Source organism: Cyclopterus lumpus, chromosome 11 (genome assembly GCF_009769545.1).
Source record: "Cyclopterus lumpus isolate fCycLum1 chromosome 11, fCycLum1.pri, whole genome shotgun sequence".
In the NCBI taxonomy this organism is placed as follows: domain Eukaryota; kingdom Metazoa; phylum Chordata; class Actinopteri; order Perciformes; family Cyclopteridae; genus Cyclopterus; species Cyclopterus lumpus.
The window spans coordinates 6,453,991-6,468,567 of NC_046976.1; the positions used below are offsets into that span (position 1 = coordinate 6,453,991).

The 14,577-nt window shown below is 44.1% G+C and overlaps 1 protein-coding gene across 2 annotated transcripts in view; it reads right to left on the reverse strand.

The window, feature by feature from the left end:
• The window catches only part of rbms3 (RNA binding motif, single stranded interacting protein), a 193,813-nt gene that overhangs the window by 108,671 nt on the left and 70,565 nt on the right, over positions 1-14,577 (reverse strand). The window lies entirely within an intron of this gene.

Here is a 14,577-nt window from a genome sequence, read left to right on the forward strand (position 1 = left end):
TTCTCATATCCGGTGAGCACTACATTGTTTGATAATTAGCGACACCGACGTTCATAGGGGGATGCTATGCATCTTAATTAGTAGCATGGATGAGCGATTTAGTAATAACAAACCCCGGCACCCTGCCCACCTCCACCTCCACACACACACACACACATGCAAACACACGCAGAGAGACGCAAACAAAATCACACCAGCGCCGAGTAGCGTGAGAATCCAGAACACAGACCATCACTGGTCCCTGCTACACTCATGTTCAGAAAAGATACTACACACATGTATTCATTACATACGCAGAGAGGCGCGTCAATTCATTCCTTTTTCTTTTTTTCAGAGTTTTTTTTTCTGCCTTTGGATTTTCAGAGGCTGTGAAGTTGTCCGGCCCACATCGAGTTCCTCAACACCCGGCACATTTAACACGGCCTCATTTCACTGCCTCCGTAATCCTCTCCTCGCTAACAAATCTCTCAAAGGTCGACAGCGTGCACCAGAGACGCTGCCGTCCCTCTTACAGACGCGTAAACGCTTATATTTCTCAAACGGAGCCTTTCTGTCCACTTACTCACCGTCTTTGTCCCTCTTCCTTCTCTAAACCACTCTCTCTCAACGTCTCTCCCCCTCGTATTTTTTCTGACGTTAACAGCCGCCGGCCCCCATCTGGAAATCCATCACTGGAGGAAAGCGGAAGGGAATGAAATCTGCAGCTGTGATTTATGAGTTATTGTGATCCCAACGTTCTGTGGGATGTATCGGAGACGGGGGTCACGTCTGTGTTAATTAAAATTTGGTGGCGGATTAAAAGCAGTCAATGGGTGCCCTATGATCCACTGTTTCAGAGCGAAAGTGTAATTAGAAAAGGATAATGGGTGTGAGGCGGGGGGAGACTGGCTGCGGTGGTTTGCTCCATCATGCGATTGCGCGCTGACATGCGTGTGAGCACGCACATGCATATAACGCCTCGCTTTCTCCCCATGTGTTTCTTCAAAAACAATTCTCACTTTTTCAGACATTCGAGGTGTGTGTCTGTGTGGTGGAGGTGGTGGAGAGGGTTTGGGGTCATTTTCCTGTCGGTTGGCGGCGAATGGGAGTGTGGAGCAATGTGAAAATCATAACCTGTGGTGGAAGAGAAATCAAGTGCGAGGACTGATTTAATGGCCAGCTGTTAGAGTGGGGCTGGGAAGGGCTCTTTAATTGTGGAAATATGAAGAGCGAGAGCCAAATGATTTAAATGGAGGCGAAAGTCAGCCAAAAATGTGCCCTTTCTTTAAAAAATAATTATTTCTCAAAGGAGACACCAGGTAGACAGTATGTCCAACCATTTTATTACATTAATAAACCAAGAAATGTGCTCATTTAATATAGTATTACATGTAATTAATTCATTTCTTTAATACAGTATTCAAAGAAAGCAAAACTTGACATAAGAGCAGTTTTAAAAAGAAAAGGTATTATACTGCAGGTCCGGTTCAACCAAAATAAGAAACACATATTTTCTGTGTTGCCTCGCCTTATCTAACCATGTGGATCTTTGTGATTTTTCTTTGGACAGTTTTTTTGAGATATGGTTTCTTCTAATTTTGGCTTTGGTGAAACTGAAAGCAGCCTCCCTGTTTCTGTGGACAATCCGTACACCGAGCTGACAAACAGTTTCCTTGGGATTACAGATGGGTGACAAACTACAATCATCACAAAATGTGCCTCTACTGAAAGAACCAAAACATACCAACCAAAAATACTCTTTGTTGTTTTGCTGGTGGGGGTTGTGGGGAGTGCCGTGCAACGGCAATCGATGTGGAAAGAGTTTTTGTCACTCGTTTCTCCGACTGTCTATGCAGCATTTGAGTCAGGCCAAATTTGTTTCACACGAGGCATATGCTGAATACAATCTATCAGTCTACATGGAAACAACGCCGTTCTCTTTCCTTAAACCCACTTGAAATACATTTCTGTCAGTCAGCAGAGGAAAGTTTCCCGGCCACTATCCTCTCAGACTCTTCAGTGAGAGTGAGATCTGCTGACCGTGAAGGCATTTAGCATGTGATTCATATCGTTGTTGTTCTCATTAAACTGCTCACTGAGCCCTCGTATGCAGCCCGTTTTATGTTCAGGGTTGTTCCTTTCATTTGTCACATGCAAGTCTGTGCTTCTCTGTGTGCAGCGAGGCGGTGTGTCTGTATCTGGAAAGAGAAGTTGCTGTTGAATCCTTCAAAATGAAATTCAACGCCGTGAGCGCCGCGAAACAAAAAAGTCGGTCACCTCAGTTGCACTGAGGCAGAAAACACCGACATGGATGTTTCTAAATGCGGGTAAGAAAAACTAAAGTACCTGCATGGTTACACACAGCCAGACGTAAGCGCGTTTTGTTGTTGTTTTTTAGTAATTTGGGTGAACTAACCCTTTAAACAAAACAGATAAAGCATTCTCTGCAGATCTAAGAACATATTAAAATCACATCAAGAGAACCACACAGATCGTTACTGTGGCCCTCAGGGCGACGGCGGGTTCTCTCTAATAATTACAAATGTAATATTCACCCCACTGCCACCTGGAGTGCACTTATCAAACTTTCAGCAGGATGAGGATTTTGGAGAATGCTGACCTATATTCAGACAGCTCTGAATGGATGAACGGGTTAGGGGGAGGCAGGGAGAAAGGGCGGTACAACAGAAAGGCAGTGTGAGGGAAGGGGGCTTTGCCCTGAGGACGACTGACTTGACACTCGGCTATAGCTGCCTCCAGTAAAAGTTCCAGTTCGCTCTTCCTCTGTGCAGTTACTGTAGCAGATATATATACGCATAATGGTTGTATAATGTGGCATGTTTGATCTGCAGCCACGGGGTACAACTGTTAAAGACTTGTTGGAATAAAACATAATAATTGAGAGATGTGAAGGCAACTTGAGTCTGTTTGTGCTTTTATCAGAAAGAATGGCGGTGGAGGTTATGGGAGAGCCAGAATCTTTGTATATGTGTATGTGCGTGTATGTGTGTGTGTGTGTGTGTGTGTGTGTGTGTGTGAGCTTCTCTGCGTCAAGACTTGTGACAGCCAGTTTTAGTATCAGACCTAAGAGGTTATGTGGCTCATCCTCACAGTTTAAAGAGTGAAGTGTAGGTTGATACATGATATGTATATACTTCAGATAGATTTAGATTTAGGAATGGGTTTGATTTTTTTCCCCACCTTAGTTTTGGTTATGTAGCATTAGCAATGTAAGACATGTGTCCCTTCAATATTCACTATTTAGGAGGACCCATTATGTTGTTAAGTTTAGACATTATAAGCACAGTTTTGACTGTAGTATCACAACGATTACCCAGAGTCATTTGGACATTGTTTCCAGGGAAGATACTCATCTTTGTCTTATCATTCTATATAAAAGACTTAAAAAGCTGAGTGCATATTAACATCATGTTTACCTTCTCTTCTAGTGCCAGCTCAAGTTACTTTTGCATCTTTCCCTGAAACAAACTCACTAAAAAAATAAGCGATATTTGATGCAAAAAACAAGAATCATCGCGAAGCAGGTCTTTTGTTGAATGAGCTGGGATTAAGAAGGTGCCCCTCCCCCTAAAAGGAGGCGATTTGGATGTTTTACTTCCTGGATTGAATAATGATGAATGATTATTCTGTAATGTACCGCTACTTATTGGATATTGAGATAAAGTTGTTTATGATATCATCTCGAGCTCATGTTTAATTTTTGCGATACATCTATTGGAAATACACAAAATCCTTTGTATATGATGAGAAAAGGAAAAGACTGTGTAAAATGGTCCGTAGCTCCAGTCACTGTCGGTTTACAGTTTTGATTCGCTGAAGGTGTCTTGATGTATCCAGTGTGTACAGAATTACCAGGTACTGTGTGTGTGTGTTTGCAGGTGCATCTGCTGTAGTTATGTTCTTTGGTAAGTCCTTGAGCAGAAGAAACAGTCTATTGAGTTGTGAAGAAGACACAAGCGAGGTCAAGATTCGCTTCACTCGATTGAAGACATTCGCCTCTCAGGTGTTTTAACAACACCCGCACTCGCACACAGAGGAGTGTGTTTCCTGAAACCAAGTACATGCTGTCCTCCTACTGTATTCAATGCGGCCTCCCATCTTAAGTGGGATGCAGAGGGCAACGTGTTGCTTTGAAGCCTCTGCAACAACACAAACATCCAATCGATGGCTGTCACTTAAAGGCGGCTCAAAGTGACTGACTGCATACGTGTGTGTGTGTGTGTGTGGACACACACACACACACACACACACGCTGTATGTACAGACACACTGACTGTCTCTCAGAGAGGAATAAAGAGAACATGAGCTGCTGTATCATATTTCCTGGTCTGGCTCTAACAGAGAGCCTGTCAAGATAAAAGGACCATCTTCAATCAGTTACTACGTGATTGGCGCTTTGCTACCACTGCTTCTACTCTACTGCGGGCCCAGTGACTGTGTTCGCATCGGATGTGTGTGAGTGTGTTTGTGTGTGTGTGTGTGAGGCAGAGCGCTCCCTAATGGAGGTGTAGGTCTACAGTATAGATGATGCCACCTCGGGCTACGCTCAGCACAAAAGTCTTCAGTGGAGAGCGGAGATAAGGGACTCATTACAGTGCGTGTATCGACGTATCAATCATCCACGCATCATTCATGCGCCGTCAAATTATGCTAATCCTAATTACTTCTGGGGAAATTACCATTTTTTATCTGCTAATAGTGGGGATTGTTTGGGGTTACCTAGCCACTGTAGCCACCACCATTTCTCCCAATATTTTCAATTTTTCACTTTCTAATATTCAGCGCTAATGATCCCATTTTGCACAGCATACAATGGAATAATAATGCCCTAAGTATGAATAATGAATCAACGACAAGTCACGGAGCATTATAATGGCGAACGGGGCAAACAGTGTAATTGTTTACGTCCTTGTGAGTCATCAAGAGGAGGTCTGAAGCTGCTGTTGCACATGGGAGATTAATCATCGTGCTTACACCAATGTTAATTCGTAGTTTGCATGTATAAAAGTAATTATGGTTAATGGAGGAGATAGATGCGCCGCACCATGGACAAATATGCATAACAATGCCTGTAATATGATTCTTATGATTCATGGTGCAACCGTAGCATTGCATCACTTTAGGTATGTTCATTGTGACAACCTCGCTCTGCTTGTCTAATGCCAACATGTGACTTTGTGTTTTTGCGAGTCAATACTGTGTGTGCAGTAGTATGTGGTGCAGAAATGATTAGTCAGTTCATAAATTTGTTGATGAATAGTACATTAAGTGATAATTATTTTGAGAATCAAGTCATTTATCAAGGAAAAACGCCACATTTTCAGCAGTTACTCCGTCTCGAGTGAGACTGCTGCAGCGACAATGATCGACAACAAGTAAAGCACTAAAGTAAAGCACAGCAAATGTTAGATTTCTTCTGTAAAAAATGACTAAAATAATTACTTGATCAATGGAATGGTTGTTGACGATTAATGAATTGATGATTGTCAATGAATTGTTTCAGCACGAGTAACGTTTATGTTCTCTTTTTTGAAATCACGGTGAAGTGAATATCTTTGGATTTTAGGGCATTAAAAGGACACCCAAAGTGCTAGAAAATTGAGATGAGGAATTTTTTTCTGGACTTATTTAGACTAATTGATTAATCATAGAAAAAAGGTGATCTAATAAAAAAAAATAAAAATAAAAATAAAAGAATTGGTCTATGTGGTCATTAAATGAAATAAAGTTTTGACTTCTCACAGAAACAACTCAAAAAGAAACCTACATACGTTAATGAAGTGAAGCTGTCAACATATTTTATTGCTTGCACATTTATAGATGTCTTTGGTCAGTTTGGGCGTTTGCCCGGCCTTTCTGCCCTGCACGAGGGGCGGGTGGTGCTTCTGTGAGGCCGTGGTGAGCTGTGCAAACACTGAGTGGTGGGTGGGGGGGGGGCATCCATGACTAACGGAGGCCAAGACTAGACCGCCTTGGTCACACTCCAAACCCAGAGGAGAGCATCCTCGCTGGGACTGAATTCCTCTATCCTTCTCCATTCATCCTGCACCACATTTTGTGGCTACCCTCCACTAAACCCTGCACTGGTGTGTGTGTGTGTGTGTGTGTGTTTGTTTGTGAATGTGCGTCTGTGAATGTGTGTCTGTGCATGTGTGTATGAGTGGGTAAGTGAGTAAACAGGGGAAGACCATAAATCTATCTTTCAGTTGGAGGTTCTAGAAATGAGAAACATCTGCAAAACACACACACACACACTGACACACACACACACATACAGACACACAGACACTTTTACTTTGTGTATGAACATGTTAGCTTTATTATACTTGCTGCTCCAACACATCAGTCACAGCATCAACACCACAGATAAGGCAACACTCAATAATACTCGATTTTGTATGTAAGATATCTAGTTGCGAATATCGGATATTGCTTGTTCATTACTTTCATTCAAAACATATTTAAATGATTAGGTTGTGATTATTGCAGGAATGTGTATCAAACACAAGATGTTTGTTGTTTTAGTTTTTTTACATCTGCAGAATATGATGTATTGGCCAGGACATCTCTGTAGCACCACCACAATATGCAATTCAAAATGGTAATTTGGAACACGTTTCGCCTTCAACAAATATTACACCTCCAGCAGCAATTTGAAATTGCACTAATAATAAAAACAATAATAGTACAACCTCATCTACATGTGGCATCCTACTAAATGTGCAACCGCTCCAATCCACGGTGTGCACACATGAACCTAAATACACATCAGGGAGAGCAACAGCATGCACGCACAGACACATGAAATCCCTCTCATGCACCCACGGACTGCAGCTCCAGGAACCAGTGAAGAGTAAGATCCCTCGTTTCTTGGACCAGCGTCAGCATCCTGTTTTCCTTGCGCTTGGAGACACTATTTGTAGTGAAATGACTCTCACAGAGGGCTCCTCAATATTAGACACAGGCGAGGAGATAACGGTACAGGCAATTAACTTATCAACCCTGAAGCGTGGATTTATAGCTAAAGCATTCGTCTTGGGCTGAATCAGCCAACGCATTGGCTGTATTGTATTTCTTGTCATCTTCTCTGCAGGTAGAGGAGTGTCCTTGTCAGAGAGCTGCAGTCGGGATCTGCAGAGGGCAAAGGGCCAGGGCTCGTGGCCAAAGGGGCCACTGGCAGCTCATTGTGCCGAAGACAAACTGAACAGGAGGTTGAAAAAACTAATTCCTCATCCAATATCTGTGCAAATGTTTCAGATGAGTTTGGTGCAACAGCGGTGCCCCTGCAGACGTGGGAAAGATTGGATGCACGTAAGGAATGAAACTGCTTAACATTCATGTGACCCTGACGCCCAGGCCACAATTCTTCATTTAATTTAATAATAAATGTCATATATGTTTATTTCAGACACAAAACGGTTAAGAAGTGTGTGCTCATTGGTAAAAAATAAATAAATAATACCAGTCGACAATTAAAAGCCGGTACTTTATTTATTAATAGAGCTACGCAAGTCACTACATTTTCCACAACACTGTCCTGCAAACCTTTCAAAATAAAAGCCTTGTGCCTTGATTCTGTCGACAGAAAGACGCTAGAAGGCTTACATTTAGAAAATGGAAACAGGAAATGTTGAGTAAAAAATTAATATTGACTTTGTTTCATGTCTGTAACACGCTCTTTAGATAAAGACATCAACACTGTAGTAATGTTTCTGTTCTTTAGAATCTGGGTTCACAATAATGATCTCCTCCCCATCTCGGCCTTCCTTTCTTCGAGGTTCCTCGTTCCTTCTTCATTTTTCTTCCCTTTTTACCCTCCTTCATTTGTTTCTTAATGAATTCCTATCCGTTTACTCTCGGCTATAACAGAGCACCATATGGCTTCTACTTCACTCTCAGCTATAAATCCAGAATGACAGTTGAGACACCATTTAACATATGTGTGTCTTATATGAGGTCTACAATTATGTTAAAATCTACACTGAGGAGCTAATACATCAAGACAAATGTTATCAGAAGACCTAGCTTCTAGAAATACAAGATCATCTTCACAGACCTGAAGAGGTGTCACAAATAAAGCATTCACACTTTGAAAGAACGTCTCTCCTCGTTGCTGACATTCACTGATTTAAAGTAGCAGGAAAAGATGTCTCCTAAACTGTTCAGATATGGTCTTCATTCAGATCGGTGGATAACATCTCTGCTCAGCTCCATCAGCATGCTAGCTTAATGGCAAACGCCGACGTGTTCGGTGCAGGTGAAGAGCACTCATGAGAGGTTTGAGACCAAAAGGGTGTTAATTACTTGTCAAGAGGTTGTTAAAACGAGACCCGGGGCAGAAAAAACACTCAGTGGCTATACAGAACCACCAAAGAACACGCGCGCATCACACACACACACACACACACACACACACACACACACACACAGTTAGAATGTAACACAACCCTGGATAGCTGCTCATTATGGTACCCGTTGATGTGACAATGCCACAAGCAGAAAAGCACATTTTGACACAAAGAGCAGGTGCGGTCCTTGTTTCGCACTTCTCTCTCACTCCACCTATGGAGTGTCTTAAAATAACTGCACTCGCATCATTCCAACTGTTCCAGGGGAATTTGTACGGTTAGTATTCGCGCTGGGTGCCATCTTGTGCGCCACCCCACTACCCCCACTTTTGAGCGGCGGGTTATAATAAGCAATGTAATCACGTCAGGTACCTGAAAGTGTCACCAGCGAGACGAGAGGACCAGGTAAATATTAGAACAAAGCCGGATCGATGAAAATCCGGCCGCCTCGTATCAGAGGGAAAATCTCCAGGTGGAGCCGAACATTAAAAATCAAAGTGTCCCGTTCCCTTTATGCGGCGCATTTCTTTTCTCTTGCATCGGTTAGTCATTCATGAGGAACGGCCTGGCCGCCCCCAGCTGGCTTTCCTCCTTGTTGCAGTTATGATTAATGCCTTCCTTAACCAATCAAGGGTCATTAGTCAGGGGATGTGTACGGGGGGCCCGGGGCCTTGGCACGTCAGTGAAGGGACGAATCTCTCACTGCAGTTTCCCCCGCCATCCACGGGTTAGGTTCAGGATAAGAGATGACTTGAGGTACGCCCCCTCACCTTGCACCAGTGCCCTCTGAGGCATTTTGTCAACAAACGAGACAAAAAAGGGAGCCAATGACTAGAGAGGGAGAGGCCTCGTGGTGACAAACATCTGCAACAGATAATCCCAGGGGTCTGCTTGTACTTTGTTTAAGTTTATTACAGAATCTTCGGTCTCTGTTCGGATCCACGAGACGGACAGTCAACAGTAACACCTCAGAAACAAACACATTCCTTCACTCTGCAACGAATCCGTGTGCAAAAAATGTTCTTGGGAAACCGTGGTTTATTTTGATCTGTGACTGTGCAGCCCCTGGGTTTCACCTCGCTGCGACCTCCATCGCACACACGCAGTCCTTCAAAATACGCACACATGTACGTCCGACAACCGCACTGCATCCAAAAACAGCACAGGAAGTGGAGGGCGGGTGAGTGCAAAAGGTCAGAGCTCAAGGAATGCAGCACTGATGGCCCACGTCTCTTCTATTTACAACAAACTTGGCCAATCAGATGCCTACTTGGTGGTCAGCCAACTTGGAATTTACTGGAATGGAGACTGGGGGGGAGGGATTTTTTAGTTGTGTGTGTGTGTTTGTGTGTGCATGTGATGCTAACAAAGGCTGTGGGTGTTATCCAGTGAGGCTCTGCCTGCTGAATCGGTGCAAATCAATGTGATTATCCCGCAGCTATTGCTAATTAGAGTCATTAATACGCAATGCAAAGCAAGAAACGGCACGCGCTCACTCTCCCTCGCTCCTCCAGCCGATCTCGCCTCTTTCTGGAACGGACTTTTAGGGAGCCGATGCATTTGGAAAAGTTCCGCTGTTGGCCACATTTCAGTCGAGATTCTCATCTGCACATAATTCACTTTCAAAGAGCAGAGGGGGCGGCAAAGAGAATCCTTAATTGCTCCGGCACCGTGTACAACATAGACAAATGTTTATATCTCAGCCCTCTAATGAGAAACCAATAACGGATGCATAAAGCACTCTCTGGCTTTTCTTCCCGTCCACCTCCCCCCCGCCAACACAAATACACAAATACACATGGACATGCCAATGAAAAACCAGCCTTTTTGGAGAGTGTCACCTCATTCATCAATAGCCCTTGTGCTATTGATGTCATGCAATACTCCACTCAGGCACTGATGCAGCAATAAATCTGTTTTTGTAGAACGTAACACTGACCATATTTCTCCATTAGGCTGATGCTCCGGTAAGGGCATTGGATGCTTCAGGTTGTAATGGTCAAGTTTCTGACAGGCTTTTAAATTGCACCCAGCGATTCAGTATTCAAAAGGCAAGTTTTCTGGAACAGTATGCAAAGATGTTCTGCTGTATATTCATTATGGTTACATTTTGTTTTCAGAGGGTTATTTAACCAAACATATATTCCACTTTAATGTATACAATCAACTGTTTGGACACTTCAAACATGATTGGAGTTCGCCAATTAGGAAGTTAGCCTGTTTTATATCAAGTCACCCACATAAGGCGACAGTGATTCTTTCAAGATGCGAGTTTATGTAATGCCCTTGTGAGTTTTTAACATCCAAACAAAATGGATGGCGGGTTGCAGGGCGAAGAAATTAACAACAACAAACTGCCGAACACACAACCACGAGAGACTATCTTCTCATCTCATCTATCTCCCACCGGTCAGTGTGGTGGTCCGTCGCGGCAGAGCGCCAGTCAGACCGGTGAATCTCGACGCAGCCTTATCTCCTGGCGGCGGAGGGGGAAACGGAGGTCCTTTAGAGGGCTGAGGTCATTTCCTCTGCCTCCGGGCTCTGGCAGGAAAAAATAAAATGTCTCCATTCGGTCAGCCCTGCTTTATTTCAAACGCAGTCGCTGCCTTTTAAGAGGCCCTTGTGGGCACGGATGGCAAACGAGCAGTTTTGGGTTCCCCGCAAACTCTTTTCTCTCTCCCCATCTCAAACCTCCCTTGTGTGATGCAAACCCCCAAATCTCTGCTGCATTTCTACAGTAACTGTGGAAGTGAAAGGACGGCTAATATAGACAGTGTATGAGATCGAGGGAGAAAAAGGGGAAGGAGGAGTGGTGTGAGAGTGCGGAGGAGCATGAGAGCAAAACAGAGAGAGATGAAGAGCTGAATTCCTCCTCTTACCCACAGCACCCTAAGGCCCTTTAACAACTTCCTGTTAGCATTTCTCTCTGAGCTGGGCTACATCCAAAGCATGTGTGTATGTATGTGTGTGTGTGTGCATTTAAAGGCATGCATGGTTTGTAAGCGACCGTTGTGCACCCTTGCAAGAGTACGAGTGTGTGTGTGTGTGTGCCTGGAAGCTGTTATGTGTGTGTGTGTGTGTGTGTCACAGAGTAAGGCAGGGAGCGAGGGAGTGAGTCAGCGCTGGGAAGATAGAGAGGCTCATTGAAAGGCCTGCGTGGTGCGATGTGGTGGAGGAGAGAAGCCAGAAAAGGCAGACAGGCAGGCACACATGCTGTGATGTTAGGAAGAGGATTGATAGATCCGTTGCATGGCCACTGGTGCTGCAGGAGCCCAACACACCTCAGGCAGATGGATTGGGGGTGCGTGCGGGGCTCCGATCAGTCTTTGTGCGAGTGTGCCCTCTGTGTTTGAGTGCGTGGGAGAGGTGTATTACATGGTCTTGGTGTGTGGATTTTTTATGATGTGGCACTTCAAACGAGGCTTTGCAGCACTCACGCACACTGGTCCACTGAGGGGCAAATGTATAGATAGATGTACAGTGGGGAGACCGTGTGTGTGTGTGTGTGTGTGTGTGTGTGTGTGTGTGTGTGTGTGTGTGCATGCTCATGTTTGCAGGTGGGCGCCATGCGTGTGTTGGCTCATGTTTGCGTGCACACCATGCTGTATGCATTTCCCTAACACCTGATGTGTAAGTACAGAGAGCGTCATCACTGTTTTTCTGCTTTTCAACACTCCCACGTTCACTATTCCATCTCACATATTATCAGTGATCCACCTTCCCATCATCTCACTCACATTCAATTTCATCTTTTTATAGCCGTTTTATCGACCCAACAACTGCTACAGAGAGGCAGCCATCTACATTTAACATTTACAAACTAAAGTACACTGAAATCATTTTTAAGGACCTTTTCAAACTTGACAGCATAAAAAAATTCTAAACATCTGTATTTCCTGTTGTATTGTTTGTTAATGCAGTAGCTTTGACTAAAGCTGTTGCCCTAGCAACAGAATGGCAAAAGGTTGATGGGAACAGAGTCTATGTCAGGGCACATGAGTACACATACCAATCCCTACAGGAGCTATATAATCATTTGAGTTGTAGGCTCAAGTAAACCAGCTGTGGTGGCATCAGACTTGTAAACCTTTTCACAGTTTATGTCAATGATCAAACTGCTTTTGTGCAGCTTTTCCCAAGCAATACGTCCAGGAGATCCTGTAAAATCTGCCTCAAGCTAAAGCTGCTCGATGTTGAAATATAGTCATACAGCAACCATAACTATATGGAACCATATGTTCCAAAAAAGTGAAATCTACCAGCAATGTGCACTGATACATATCCGATTGGCCGACGAAGCGCTTTGCCAGATGAAATCATATTGCATTGTGGGAAACGTTGACCCTGTTCCAGCATTTCTTTTAGATTTGAACCCCCATATTGAATGCATGTGGCTGTGTTTTTTCATACAGTGCTCATTAGAGATGTGGACATGTCTCGATAAAGATACCAATATTAGCAGGTCGGTTTCATCAAAGAGCGTGCATGCTGAAATCCAACTGCGGTGGTGTTCTGTAGGGAGATGATTTAAGTCCACTAGCTGCTAGCCTAATTTATGCAGTGTGAAATGCCAGAGGAATGCAGTGCCCTGCCATCGAGCCGCTATGTTAAAAACATATTCCGTTGTATATTCTCCGTATAGCACAATCCTAATGCACTGCAGAAGGATTTACGTTTTGTGGAGGGTCACACAAAAATGTGTTTTGAAAAGATGCAGATTTTTATATTCTAGACAGATCTTTTAAAGTCCCTTCTGAATAATAAGGGAGATTCCATTCGATTACTGAATTTTAATCGAATCGAATCGTGAGGCCAGTCAATATGAACGCACATTCCACCATACTATTAAGATGTGGTAATATGTTTGAGAATGTATTTCACGATATACAAAGTCAAAGTAAACCAAACGTTTTTGAGTCAATAGAATGAAGGGGGGGGGGGGGGGAGACAAGCAGAGACAAGAAGCCAGGCAGCGAGATATGATCCGCTCCTCTTTTTCCGACGGGCTGATTGTCGATCTTTCTCTGCGGCGGACCTGACCTCTTCTCTATCCCATTTCTCTCCCGTTGTTTATGGCAGCGCGCTTACTGAGCTGAACTAAACACAAATAACACAAGCGGGAGGCGGGGAGGTGGAGCAGGAAGAGAGACCAGAGGAGAGGGATGCTCGCCGTGTGACGGCGGCACAGCAGTGATAAGCCGCCGCCCTGACATTTTAACAAGTGTCAGGGTTGCGGGGGTCAAATGACTGGAAACAATGCGTCGGGGGCTGATGCGTTGGGGACTTTGTTTCCGGGGGCGCAGACGCACACCGGCCCACCGGGCTTCAAAGCACCTGGGTGACTCGTCATCGCTCAGATACCAGCTCACTTCTCACGAGATACGTGTGAGTTGTTGCGGCTGAAGTGAAGTTTTTGTGCTTCTCCTCAACGTTTCTGTCAAACGCGGTATTTTTCTTTCCAAGGTTCCTTGTTCCTTCTCCTCACACTCTTTGTAGACATCTCCCCCTCTCACTGAATGTAGAGCAGGGCCATCCTTTCCAGTCATAAAATATGTCTGCTTATGTTTGCTTTTTGGCCTCGCTGCAGCGCTGCATTCCATGTTGGTGACTTATGGGAAACATTGTCTCCGACACCACACAGTGCTAAGCTGAGCTGATTTTAGTTTTCAGTTTTTTCCTGTGCCGTGCTGAGCTCAAGTCAAAGGCAAAACCTGTAATCGAGGCCAGTGTATTTCTTTTGTCACAAAAATTGAAGCGGTTTAGCTCACCTTAGTCTCACGATACCAGACTGCCCACAGCGATGCCCACGTGGGGACAAGACACTTTTAGTCGACTAAAACGAGATTATTCATATTTCTTTTAAAATTCTGAGCAGCAGTGGTCAAACCGCCTGTGTGTGTGTGTGTGTGTGTGAGTGTGTGTGATAGCACGTTAGCAGAGCATCTGTAGCAAGAACAGTTCTGTGGATGTATTTCACACAAGCACAAGACTAAACCCAGTTTTAGCAACAAAACCAGGGAGTAGGACTTCGAGCTCACAGTTGAGTGAAGCGACTAACTTAAAAGTCTAACCTTCCTCTACATTTTATTTTTCCTCTTTTTCATCACCTCCTTTTCACTTCACCCTGTGCTGTGTCCTGCGACCTACAGATACATCCTTCATACTAACATGCATCCAGTCCAGTCTTTAATAGCTCGTAGGACTCACAAAGAAAAGGGCCCGTCAAGAT